This window comes from Taeniopygia guttata, chromosome 4 (assembly GCF_048771995.1).
Source record: "Taeniopygia guttata chromosome 4, bTaeGut7.mat, whole genome shotgun sequence".
NCBI lineage: Eukaryota > Metazoa > Chordata > Aves > Passeriformes > Estrildidae > Taeniopygia > Taeniopygia guttata.
This window is the reverse complement of record NC_133028.1, coordinates 53,167,547-53,181,039: the sequence shown is the minus strand read 5'-3', so window position 1 is coordinate 53,181,039 and position 13,493 is coordinate 53,167,547. Positions and strand designations below refer to the sequence as shown.

The window sequence follows — 13,493 nt, the reverse complement described above, 5'->3', positions numbered from 1 at the left end:
AAGTGTAAAATCCCAAAAATACCCAGATGACAGCTCAGAGATGCCACATCTTCCCTTCACTTCTGTGTGTTAGGTCAGAAAACTAAGAACAAGAGCTTAAAGGTCAGCAAAATTAACTATTGCAGAAAGTCTTGCTAAAAAAACCAGCATCCAGCTAAAGCTTATAGTACCTAGAAACTTAAACACACTGCATTTACAGTGCCTGTTTTAAAAAGTATCCATGAGAAGCTGCAGTCACACTAAACTATTAAGAAATATCTCAGAACATTCATGCAAACACAATTCTTGTAACCATTTCAATGGCACTCATCATTCCTTTTATTTACATTCTATTATCATACATATGAGAAGCCACTGCAAATATGCATGCAGTAATGTATTTGCACAGATCCTTCAAAAAAGGCTTGGTGAGCTTGGAAGCCTTTCTATCCAAGAGCAAGAACATTCAGTGCTATCAGTGACCAAATGCACACTTCAAATAACAAACTGTAAACAGCAGACATAGCAAATTATAGGCTAAAACAGCCAAATAATTTTGAATAATGGGCAAATTAACGGAAAATGAAATCTGTTCACATATCATTTATGGACAAAACAGCTAAAATCTCTGCATAGCAAAGTTTTGAAATAAGTATTAGAAAATACTACAAGAAAAAATGGCTACTAGGATCAAGACTGGAAGATAATCCTTTTTTTCCCACTCCAGTTTCTTATAATCATTCAGTCTAAGACAAGAACAACACAGCTCTACTGCAAGCCACATAAAAATGTAGGATTTTCCCCTTTCTCATCTTATTGCAAGGCACATATTTTTCCAGAAGTGCAAATAGAAATTCAGTTAACATCAAAAAACATCAGGATGAAGAGCATCTCAAAGAGCTCAGATTTGGTATTTCTTTAATCATCAACTCGACCTTTACCTGCTAAACAGCACAGAGATAAGGAATGATAGATCAGCTGTCTTCACTGCTGAAAACTAAAGGACATCAAATACAGCCACTAGTGCCACAATAAAATCTTCAAGTGGGACACTGGCTGCAGAGGGTTACACAGATTCAAATAACTTCTTGACAAGTTGAAAGGTACCACAGGGAAACACAGAGTTTTTCATCCAATGGTTCTGACACCTCTGGTTAGGAAGTCCCTTAATTGAAAAATCCCTCCTGGCAAGGGAAGAGTGAGACCATGCCTTGCATGTCCAGCATCTTCAAGATGAGATTCGCATGCCACACCAATGTTTGTAACTCTTCTTTGGTTCTTATATCTGATGCATTTATAAACAAAAGGACTAAGACGTTTGATGCCCATTTTTTTCATTCCAAAAATCAGCAAAATAATACCATAACAAACTTCAAACATGTCAGCAGCCGTTCTAATTTCAAGAAGTACAATAAACAGATCAAATCTACATTGCAAATCTGGTCCAATGCTGAAACTGAAGCAGCAGTACCAAAAGGTGCAGCTCTGAATCTGAACAACTCAACCCAATGTCACATTTTAATTTCTTGCTGCTCTGTGCAACTCCCCCTTGCCTTGTATTAGAAGCTTTTAAATAAAAATGTTGTTTAAAGAGATGCTACCAAACTTTGTTTTCCTGTTACTATAAGAAACTTTATCTTAAGAAAAATGCCAGTCATCACCCAACTAAAAATTTAATTAGTTTAAATTTAAGAGGACAAGCAATTCATCTGGGTTGAGCTGTGCCTAACTAGATAGATGGCATTAAAATTTCTTTCAGAGTTCAGAAACTGCAGAAAGCACAGTTTCTTAAATGCTTTAGGAGTGCTGATATGTATTAACCAGTAAATAGTTGCAAGTGAAGCACCAGAGGATGATCCAATAAACGATTTAAACACTACCTGTAGGTACCTAAATCAATACTGTGACAGTGAACCTGTGCTTACAGGTCCACGTTTGGCAGAGAGTTGACCAATTCAGGTTCATACCTCTGACATCAACACTACTAATAGGACTAATTAATGTAGCTCACATCCTTCTACTTCTCAAACAGCAAAGGAAATCCAAGCTTCCTGCCTTGCACTTCCAACAGAGTAGAAGCATCTGTTCTGAAGATGAAAACTGACATTTACTTTTATGTTCTTTGAAATAACCCCCATGCTTTTCAGAGTGTAAGGACTAATGATTTTTGTCAGTTTGGATGGTTCAGGATCCTGTTCTAGTGAGCTAGGTTTCTGTAACATTTTTTCCTGGATAAAATTCAAGCAAACCCCAATGCAACAAAGCTTACACAGTTGCAAACCCTTGAGAGGTGTATTCTACTCCGCACATCCAAATTACTCTCTCGGATACAGTGTGACTTCAGACAACCACTACAGAAGTCTTCACCCATATCACGTTCTACTTACAGTTCAGACTGTGAGTGAGGAAAGTACTGTGGCTGCTCAGAGGAGGACCTCTGAGACTCAGAAATAAGGTTTCTGTGGGGCTGGCCCATGCTTGCCAGTACAGAAACAAAAGCATTGACACAGCAGCTTCAGGCCAGCACCGTTACATCTGTGTTCCTCTTCAATGTGATCCATTAAGGCACAAGGCATCCTCCTCCCAAGCCATGCAAGAGGTGAAGTGATTTACTCTGCACAAAGATTGGATTCTAAGGTAAATAGTTAATGCGGAGAGACTGACTAGGACTCATGGGCTTACCATCTTCTAAAATGGAGTAGGGCCATGCAAACACAATTATTTCTGCAGCACCTATGTCTATCATGTCTGGACTGATGCCTGCTCAGGTGACCTGAATACATACTTATCAGCTATATCTATAAATACTAAGGGGCACTGAAAACCTAATTCAGTTTCCCATATCTTTTCTCCAACAGAAAAACACATTCACATGTGGCACTTGAGCCAATCCTGTCTAAACAATGCAACACAGAAGGAAGAGATTGCTGAGAAAAACACACAGAGAATGGTACTGCTATAACATCTCATGCTACTGCATGTGTGTTCTGGTAAGAAACACTTCAAATACAGCCCAACTAAGATGAGACTCAAATCACAAGGAGGAAAGAATTAGTACATGCACTAGAAGGCATGGTAAAAAACAAGCAAGGCAAAATTCTTCCCCTGAAATTAAAAGTGTAATTATTTTGGTCCAAAGCTTTAAATATCTCACATATTTTAGAAGCTCCACATCTACTCCTCTGAAATGCCCTGCTGTTGTAAACATGTCTCCATCCTTGATTACCAGTAACCAGACTGAAAAAAAAAAATCCAAACTCCATAAGAACCACAAAATTCCCTCTGTTCCATTTCCACCTAAACACGTTTTTTTTTGTTTTTTTTTTTTTTTTTTTTTTTTTTTTTTTTTTTTTTCCCAGTGATGGACATGGATAAAAACTAGAAGTTAGGCTATTCTACCATTCTGGCTTCACAGAGCAACTGAAAAACCCAAAGGCCACCAGCCTTGTGATCACTAGCTCATAGCAAATCAAAACCTCCCATCACCTCAAAATAATTGTCTGCTTCTCTGGCCGGATGAAGAAGAATCTAATAACATATCACTCTATTTCAGAGTCTAAGACAATGAAGAACCAAACTGCTTGATTTGGGAAAGGTGGAAGGAGAAGCAGTAAAAAAAAAAGAAAAAATAGGAGAATGCTAAATTATTACTGCTTATCTCAGAGTTAACATAGTGATCTTTCAGAAGGGAAAAGGAGTTACAAGGCAGAATGTGCCATCACAGTAGAATAAATGCATACAGATACAATAGTACTTCAGGAAAGCAAAGAAATGACAGTCTGAATGATCTGTCCAAGAGCATAGCTAACATCTGTGCTATTTTTTTAAATTGCAAGACACTTCTGTGCAATGCTTGACTGATCATTATTTCATACATTCACAGCTAAAGAAGCAGTTTCCCTGACAAGAATATCCTGCTGTCTGGCATTTGTACTTCTTACTAATATCCCAATTATGTTACTACTGATGACCAAGAAACAGAATAAAGTATTCAGTAAAAAAATATGGCCATGCACCAAATTATCTCAGATCCTCAGATGTTCAGTCTACACAGTCTTGAAAAACAAAACTATTTATATGGTATAAAGAAGTACTCCAAGATCAGAACAATTTTGAATAGAAGGCAAAATAGGAATCAAACACAAAGTAAATGGAACAAGTTTGCTGTTGAGTAGGTTTGATTGACAAGATCATCCTTACTTGCTGTCAAAGAGTGACAGTCCACACTGAGGTGGCTGAACAAGCAGTGAAATAAAAACTTAGTGTCAAAGGAAGTAAGAAAACTTAACTGCCACCAGCTGTCACAGTACCAGTCTTACCCTCTTGTTCTTAGTCAATTCTAGTTGTTTTTAACCTTGCCAATCTAGAAGGCATATCAGGTTGATCAAGAGTACAAGAAAGAACTGACAGCTGACAGGCTCATAATAGCCCTTCTTCATGCAGCCAGACAGGTCAAATGGGAACAAGGGATGAATTTAACAGACCCCAACACCATTTTGCATGGTAAGACTATGTTGCCATTTGCTGCTCTGTACTATTTGGATATTATCCACCCACTGCTTGATGCCTCTGGAAGAGCATCTGCCCAGATGACTGACACTGACTCCCACAATGGAGAAGACAACACTCCAGATGCTACAGAAGAACAATACAAGGAATAATGAAGAACAAAATATTTTCATGTCACATTTAACGCCAGAAAAATTACACATCCCATGTATTTCCACCTTCTAGAGAATTATTTAATCATTACTCAATAATGCCTTGGGGCAAAACTGTCAGGGTTTTGGTTTTTTGTTTTGTCATGGACAATTACCATATTTTTTCTCTCATATACAACTTTACCAGATGATGGTTGAGATTATTAACGAAAATTTCAACACTACAGCATGCACTGCTCCCATAATAAAAGATAAGCAGAAACAAGTCACAAATGCTCAAATACAGACTTCAAAAAAGCCCAGATATGGCAACATCCCAAGGGCTGGCTTTACTTAATGAAACTATGAACTCCTTTCAGCTAGTACATTCGGACATCTGACTGAGAAAGCCTATTGTTAACCAGAGCAACTGCAAAATTTTGTACTAGCATTGTTAAAGTATGTTAGAGTTCTGCCTCACCAGTTTTATACATGTGTATGTACTTTAGATTATTTTATGTTATCAATATGACCATTCACTTCTGCTTGTTTTCCCTGCAATCACCTGTTAAACCTTTCCACATCCTTGACCAGCCCCAGTAGCTGCAGTTCTGCCTACCCACTCACCAAAGCACTGTTGGGTGGCTGAAGAATAGCAGAGTCTTACCCTTGATAAACTTTTAGTTTTAACATTAATGTGCTAAAGCACTTAGGCCAGTTTAGCACTCCTGAACAAAGACAATCACAAGAATCATTCACTCAAGCATAAGCATGTTTTTACAGTGAACGATTCCCAAGCACATCCCAGGTATTTCCAGTGCCAGTCCACAGCACATGCAAGTGTTGCACTCCTGTCCTTTGGATTTTGGAAATGAAGCAATCCATGCTTCTTGAGAGTGACAGATCAAGCCATCAGTCAAAACAGAAGCTTCTTGGGCCATCTCCCCTGTTCCTTGCATATCTGGATCCTACTAGCAGCCCTTCCAAGCTTCTGTTAGTTACTCATCCAAAACAAGTGAAGAACTTCATACAAGCCCTCGCTGTGAGGAAGACTGCTCCTCTTAGGCAAAGATAACTTGCATTTCTGCACTTCTTTGCCCCCACTTCTCAAATCAGTCTCAAATGCTGGCCAGATGCAGAATGACGCTTTGTGAAAGCACAGTGTGTTCTAACAAAGAGCGACCAACAGCTAGCTGGGTGTTCTGAAAAATAAGCCACATGTCTGGGGATGAGCCAGGGAAATTCCTGCCTCCCCTCCAGAAGAAATTGAAAAAAATCCCAAAAAATCCAATGCATCTCAGTTATCACCATCAGAAATTATCTGACGGCCTTACAATAAGGGACATAACAGTCCCTTTGATACTGCAACACAAAAGCTTCTCATAAATATGCTACATACAGTAGCTTGAAACATAGTCATGATTTTAACAGCTATGCTGATTTTTTTTTTTGCAAGTAGTCGACAGTTCATGTCAAAACAAAATAATACAAATTATTTTAAGTTTTCTTCCTTCTGAAAAATGTTTTGTAAATGCTGTGACAGGTTTGTTTCTCTCCTTGAATGCCAGATACATTCAATGAAACGTAAAGAAAACTCTAAAAGTCAACTTGAGCTCTTACTTCTCCTGGATCATTGCTCTATTTTAATAAAGATGGTATCTAGCCAAGCTGCATACTCAGTTTCTCCTGCATAGACATTGTGGATAAAAGTCTTGTACCTGTCCACCCATGGACAAGTAAAGTAGCTTGTCCAAAAGTTTACAAAATAAAAGTTAACAAAAGATAAGCTGTGCATTAGGGTAATAAAAAGCCTACCTTGACTCACACCCTGATGATTTGTAAGAAAAGCGGAAAAGCACCAATCCAGTTCTGATCTCTTACCACTCTGCTTGGGAGATCAGGGCAAGAAGTGCACATAACAAACACTCTGTAAATTCTTTATATTTTGAAAGTTGAAACTGTTGTCACTTTCTTCAAGTGTCAATATCACTGCCAATGATGGAGTCACTCCCTTGCCATCCTGGCAAAGGGGAGACCAGTGTCTATCAAAACAGCAGTCATGGTTACTTCCACAGGACTGCTGCAGAGATCATGGCAAAGGAGCAGGGAAGAGAATGGCTAGGGGGTTGGAAGCAGACAATCTTTAAGGTTTCTTCCAACCCAAGTAATTCCATGATCCTCTGATAGAGCAATATGATGCTGTACTGGGCTGATGAAATAGCTGGTCAAACATTGAGCACCCAACAGAAATCAAAAGGATAGGGCTCCTCTGCAGGTCACAAGAGCGCTTGTAGGACAGATGGACCTAAGGCCCAGATTTTAACAGATTATAGAACTCACTGGACAGATTTTATCTCCCTGGAAAATTTCAAATGTATTCTGATTTTATTATTAATGTGGATAATCAATAAACACAAAGCACATGGCTGTAGATTTTTCTTAAACTTTATAATCTTTGAGAATTCCTTTTGGTCTTCTTTCAAACCCATCCAAATTAAAGATCCTCAGAATCTGATCAGTTTCTTTCTCCTTTGGGCAAGGGGCACAAATTAGGTGAGCTAGCGAGTGGTCAGTGCTCAATCTAAGAACATTTGGGTGGATGTGATTGTTTCCACACAGCTCAAAATATGCTTCAGGCATTGAAGGTAAAACATGAAAGCAAAAGTGGAGCACACGATATTATGGACCCTGTACTGATCCTTTCAGATAATTTGAAATCAGCTGAACTTATGTCCCTGTTAAACAACCACTCAAATGCCCTGATTTTCCAAACTACTCCAATTTTAGATGCTAGAATAGATATTCAAAAGCAGCCAGCACTTAACAAAGCTTTGCTACAAATAAGTTTCCTGGCAATTATCAAAGGGATCAACAGAGGACAGATGCAGAGCACTTATTAAAAAAAAACCTAAAATATAACTTATTCTTCCCAAGAGATTCCCATTTATTATCAATGTTCACCAAAAAGGGAAAACATCAGGCTGAAATATAGAAGTTCCAGGGCAGCGCAACTTGCCAGGCACTATTTTGCTGGCAAAAGCTGGGTATAAGACAAAGGTGAAATCCACTGCACATCCCATATCACAGTTTGAGTCCTTCTTCTACATCTCTAGAAGCAGGAAGATTTTTGAAGAGTGAGTTCTATGCCAGCATCCGATACCCCAAGGAAACAGGATTAGAGGTTGCTTCATGGTGCTTGAATGCGAGGGGAATCAAGAACTACCTTCTCTCATATATGGCCACTCTTGCCTCCTCCCACTCATTCCCTAATCATCAAATATAATCCTAATCATCAAATATCCCCTACCCAGTCTTTCCATTCTTCCTGAACCCAGCTATCCCCACCATTGGCTGTGATTCCACAAATAGACTTTTGCTAACTAGAGGATGCAGAGAAAAGTTGGGTTTACCATCTGTCCCAGTCAAATCAGTTACTGTTTCCTTAGGCCAACTTTAAATTCAAGATAAACAGAGGAAACTTGAAGCAACTGAAAGTCTTTAAGTCTCTGTGGAACACATTAACCTGACACCTTGACCAGCTATGATCATCCATTTTATTCCAATTACAACCAAGAGGTCTCCACATTCTCTTCATGTAGCTGCATACCAGGATGAATTCCCAAGTCTGATTTTCCTTCAGGAGGCCTGCAAAGGCTTCCCTTCCCATAATGTACCACACACACTCTAGAGGCATAGAGCTGAGCTAAGGAACACAGCAGCTGGGAAAAGAAGAAAAAACAAATCCATCACTACTCAACTGTCATCAAGATGTTTACAAATAGATTTCAAAGCAAGGTCTAAGTTTTGTTTTCTAAAGTGGTTTTATTACTTCTCCCAGCCTCCCCTGTTTCTCAGTTTGGACAACAGCTGGCATTTACAGCAGTGCAACCAGCTGCATTATAAAGCGTACATGTGAAATGTAGCTCAGGGAAAAATCTACAGAGACAGCTAAGACTTAAAAACTCCATCTCATAGATGGCATGTAGGAGGTGGAAAGAGGCACTGCTAAATCTGTTACCTTTCCTGTGAATGATGAGTACACCACCCCTTCCAAAAATAGACCACAGAGGAAACATTATGCTGGTGACTGTGAAAAAGCAAGCTCACTACTCTGGCTCAGACATCAGGTCAGCTGTATGTGAACACATGCCCTCCTTCAAAGCTACTGGAATAACTATTACTTAGGTTTTTTTAAAAAGTAAACACATGGAACTTATTGAGAAGAATGTGCTCAAAAAATGTGCCCCCATTTCAAGAAGCTGTTTTATAAATTCCATGCAAACAAAAGGTAACAACTGGCATGAGGCTCCTAGTAAAAGCTTCCATCTTCCACCTGTTGGTCTGACAACCCTGCACTGCATTCTATCACAACAGCCATCACTAATCCCACATGCCTTCACCTTTTAAACTTTTGCTGTGCAAATACATGCTCAATAAAGCCTGTCTCCAAGCTGTGGACAAGGAAGAGAGTTTAGCTGCTAAATGCATTGGTCCAGCATTCATCAAATACAACAAACACACTTCAGAAAAAATTCCAAGACCAAGGTAGGGATGAGGAGAAGGGAGGAAATCTTTTCTTCATCTGAAGATCTGTGCCAAGCCAGTGACTTCACTCTTGACCTGTTAAAACAATTTTCTCTAGAGAGGGAAATTAATTCAGCCTCCAGCTCTATTTGATCTCTGACCTTTCTCTACAAAACAATTTGCATACAGTATGTCTGAACTCAGTTATATCTTGAGGGATTTGTAAGATCATCTGTCACATGCACAGAATTAAAAATGACCCAGCCATTAAAACTGATGCTACTAGGAATTTGAACAGAATCATTTGTTCAGATCAACCATATGAAGTATTAGCTAAGTCAGACAGGGGTTAAACAAGCAACTGCGTGCAGTCCTTACAGGGCTAAGATATGCTGGTTGTTAAGTAATTAACTGAAGTGTTTGATGCCACCAGAGTAATGTTATTATTTTTAATTGACATAAGTATATTCATTAGGCAAAGTATAACTGTTTCATGCACACATTATCATCTTGAAACTTCATTATGGATATAAATTCTACCAGACTGGCCAGCAACTGCATATGCACTTATAATTAAACCACACATTTCAATACCTTTAAAGTATTAACTTATTACAAATTATTAGCTTAATAATTAAAAACACTTCAAATTAGAAGCAATCAGAAGCTCACAGTGAGTTCTCAGCAAAGCTGCTAACAGGTTTTACAGCTTCCAGTCTCCTTCCTGAAGGCTCACACAAAATCAAGAGAACCTGCAAGTCTTCAAAGTGCTCTGTAACCCAGCTCAATTGCCCTTGTCATTGCCTTCCCCAAGCACATTTTGCTTTACAAGCTGTAAAAATAATTTTCTTTAGATGTGATAGCTTGTTTCAACCACTGCTTCTTGCCTTCATCTTGAATGGACATTCCCTGTTAGAAACACTGTCTCTATGGATAAAAGGAGATTTCTCAGGATTGACACACAACCCAACACCTTAACTGAATTTTTGACACCACTTCAGGGCAATGCATGTTCATTTAGACCACAATGAGCCCTCTGGGCCTTAAAATCATCACAGGGAAACAGTGAGGAAAAAAAAAAATCCACATACCTTTCTTACATATAGGAGCACATGAAGAAAGACCTATATTACACAATTAAAAGGTACAGCAGAGGTCAGCTGAAGAAACTCAGAGCCTTTTCTTCATCCCACAGCCCCTAAGAAGAAATATGCATGGCTGACATAATACCGGCAGCTGCTCTAGGTGATGCCCCTTCCACACAGGATGGAGTGGGAGGTGGGACAGAGGGATTAGGCTGCTTCAAAGGCACAAATCCTGTTTTATGTGCTTCTGAAGGAAAGGCAATTACACACAGCTCCTCTTTCTGTTCATAGCTAACCCACCAAGCAGGGTAAAAGTAGTTCTATACTGGCTGCATCTCCTCATTTTGAGCTTGATTTTGACTTTTCTGACCCAAGTCTGGCAAACCTCCAGGGCATGTGCTAATAAAGCAAAAGGAAATAGCTGTGAAAGCTAACACCCAAAGCTTGGAGGGCAATCAATATGTCCAATACACTTCAGAATCAGGCTTTCTGCCTACTTCAGTCTTGCAAAAATCATGGTTATTTGAAGGACAACTTTAGCAGCTTACACCTCCAGTTTCCCCATAGGGAATATTTTGCATTAGATAAGCCACCAGCAAAAAAATATTTGCAATCTAAATGTTCAGATATGTTTCTGAGACAGTCAACGTAGCTTTGTCCAGTAACAAATTCCATTGTCCAGCTATATCATGGAAACTTTTGAAACACTCTGGGACAAGTACTTAAAAACTGAAAAATTATCACCAATCATCTTATCCAAGCCACTTAGCTTCTTCTAACAAACAAATTAACACAGTTGAAAAGCAGGTGAGAGCCAGAGTTTAATGACAGTTTACTGTAAGAAAGATGGGTCATCTCTTTCATTACATCCTACCAGCTTCAAGAAGGTCCCAGACATCTGCAGGCTCTGTCCAAGCTTTTATAAATTACTCCACAGATTCTTTAAGTTCTATCAGTGGTTAAAATAGGCATGAAAATGGTGTATATCATATAACACTAATATTTGCTACTTATCACCAGTACTCTGATAGTAACTTCCTTTCTTCTGATAGTAAATAGCAGCATTGCCAGTAATTGAGTAGTCCCAGTAAAGCATCCCACCTTACTTCTTTCATCCTCCTGCTCCCTCCTAACCTTCAGGATTTCTTCAGGAGGAAGATGACATTGAATTGACATACTGAAAACACAGATTAATCCCTATCTCCACAGAGAGGTTTTTACTCCACATTTCAGTTCTTGAAGCTTATACAACCCTCAACATCACATCAATCCAAGACCTCAATTTGTTACTCATGCCTATTAAACATCCTGCTGCAGTGCTCTGATGAACAGACTGGCAGACATAAATACACACTGCTGTGCTTTGCCAAAATGTCATTTCAGCACCATAAACTTTCACTGCTAGCTAAAAAAACCTGCCAGCTGCAGTCCTTGGCTTTTACAACATCAGCAACCAGCTACCATCACAAATCCTCTGGAGACAATGGCTTCCAGATAGGCGCAGAATGAATCACATTTAAGCTTCTTACTTTCCAAGGCTTACACACTCCTCCTTGGCCAGCAGAGGAAAGGAGCACTGAAATGTGGCAGAAGATGCTAAGGAGAAAGCTTTAAGCTTGTAAAACCCTTACTTCGAGTTGCACAAAATTGCCACTTTACAATTTGCCCAGCTATCATGGGTTACATGAAACTATTTCCCATCTGAAATTGATGAATCTTTCACACAAAGTGGGCAAGAACAGGAATAGTTGGCATGAACATATATCATCCCAAAATGAACTTAAAGTACTCCTCTCACCAGGTAGCACCTTCCTGAGTATTTAGCATAGGATTGGTAACTATTTAGAACAGGAAAAAAAATTCTTTGAGTACTGCATGAAATCCCATAGATGGATACATAGGAAAAATGGGGACACTATGAAATGGAACTGGTTTCATAGTTAGCCTGAGAGAATTCCATAATGCAATGGCCATAGCTAAACAGGGGAGATCAACACAGAAGCCTGGAATGTGCTGTGGGGCACATTAGGTAAGTTACATGGAAACAGGAGATGGAGGCTATAGGAGGTGGAAGGGAGACCAGAGTAAAGAAGAGGGAGGAAACAGAGCAGACTGCAGACAAGCAAGCCCTTATAGTAAATACAAAAGCAGATTCCTACTAAAGGATGGGGAATGTCTTTCTCTTCTTTCTTATAAGCTGAAGAAAAAGAAATTTTAAATGGTCATCTATTTGGAGATCTTACAAATATTATCTCATTAGCATGATATGAACAATTCCTAGTGGAGAATATGTTTACCCTTCTATAAGCTGGCAAACAATTCTTGGAGACCAAGGGAGATAGCCACATTCAGATTAAGATGGGGTACTTAATTTCTCCACAGTCAAATATAAATCTGAGGTTAAGCAATTGCTAGAAAACAAAGAACAATATGATGCCACCCTAAAGCTCCTTAACTCAATCTCTCATCAGATAATTAAGAATACATTATGGTTAGAAGCAGTGAAGGCAGCAGGTGGACCCTGAACATGAGTCCGCACTGAAATGTTCTCACAGCATGGAAGCCATTAGGAAACCAGGAAAACTCGCAAGACCTTTATATTACACTGACATTTGCTCCTGAATTAATGAAGAGCAATAACCTCCAGGATATTTTGATAGTAGCTTACAAGTTTTCTTTCCTCAAGTTCTGCTTAAGTCACAGATAGGAATGCATGGAAATGCTTTGACAGAAAGAACATGTTTTTTCTTCAAATACTATTTTGCCCTCTGATAGAAAACACTGGCAACATGCCCCACAGTAGGAAAAGTATTTTCTCTGCCAACCAGAGAGGTTTATCAATTGATATTCAAAGTTCTACTAGCACTTCAACACCTCTTGAACAAACACAAAAATTCTAGCACTTCTATCTACAGTCACCCATCTTCCACCTTCTGCTTCCCCCCCCCCCCAAGTATCGTTATTTTCTGTGCACATTCATTTCTATATTGCCCAGCCTAATTTAAGTATTTCAAACAGAGGTGTTCAAAGTGACATAAAATTAACCTACTCACAACCAGAATGTGCACATACCTGCCAAGAAAGAAGTGAAAAGTAAAAAATCTTAGAAAGCAAAAGAAAGGTAGAAGAAAAATATTGTATTGCCTTGTTGGCTTTGTGACTTCTTTACCCTTCCTATTAATCAGCATATTTTCTGTGGGCATCATTAGCACATTTCATCAAATAAAATTTCTTGTAAACATTGGAGTCTGCTTCACACACTCCA

At 39.0% G+C, this 13,493-nt stretch overlaps 1 protein-coding gene across 4 annotated transcripts in view; it reads right to left on the bottom strand.

The window, feature by feature from the left end:
- SNCA (synuclein alpha) overlaps positions 1 to 13,493 on the bottom strand; it is a 65,248-nt gene that overhangs the window by 29,728 nt on the left and 22,027 nt on the right.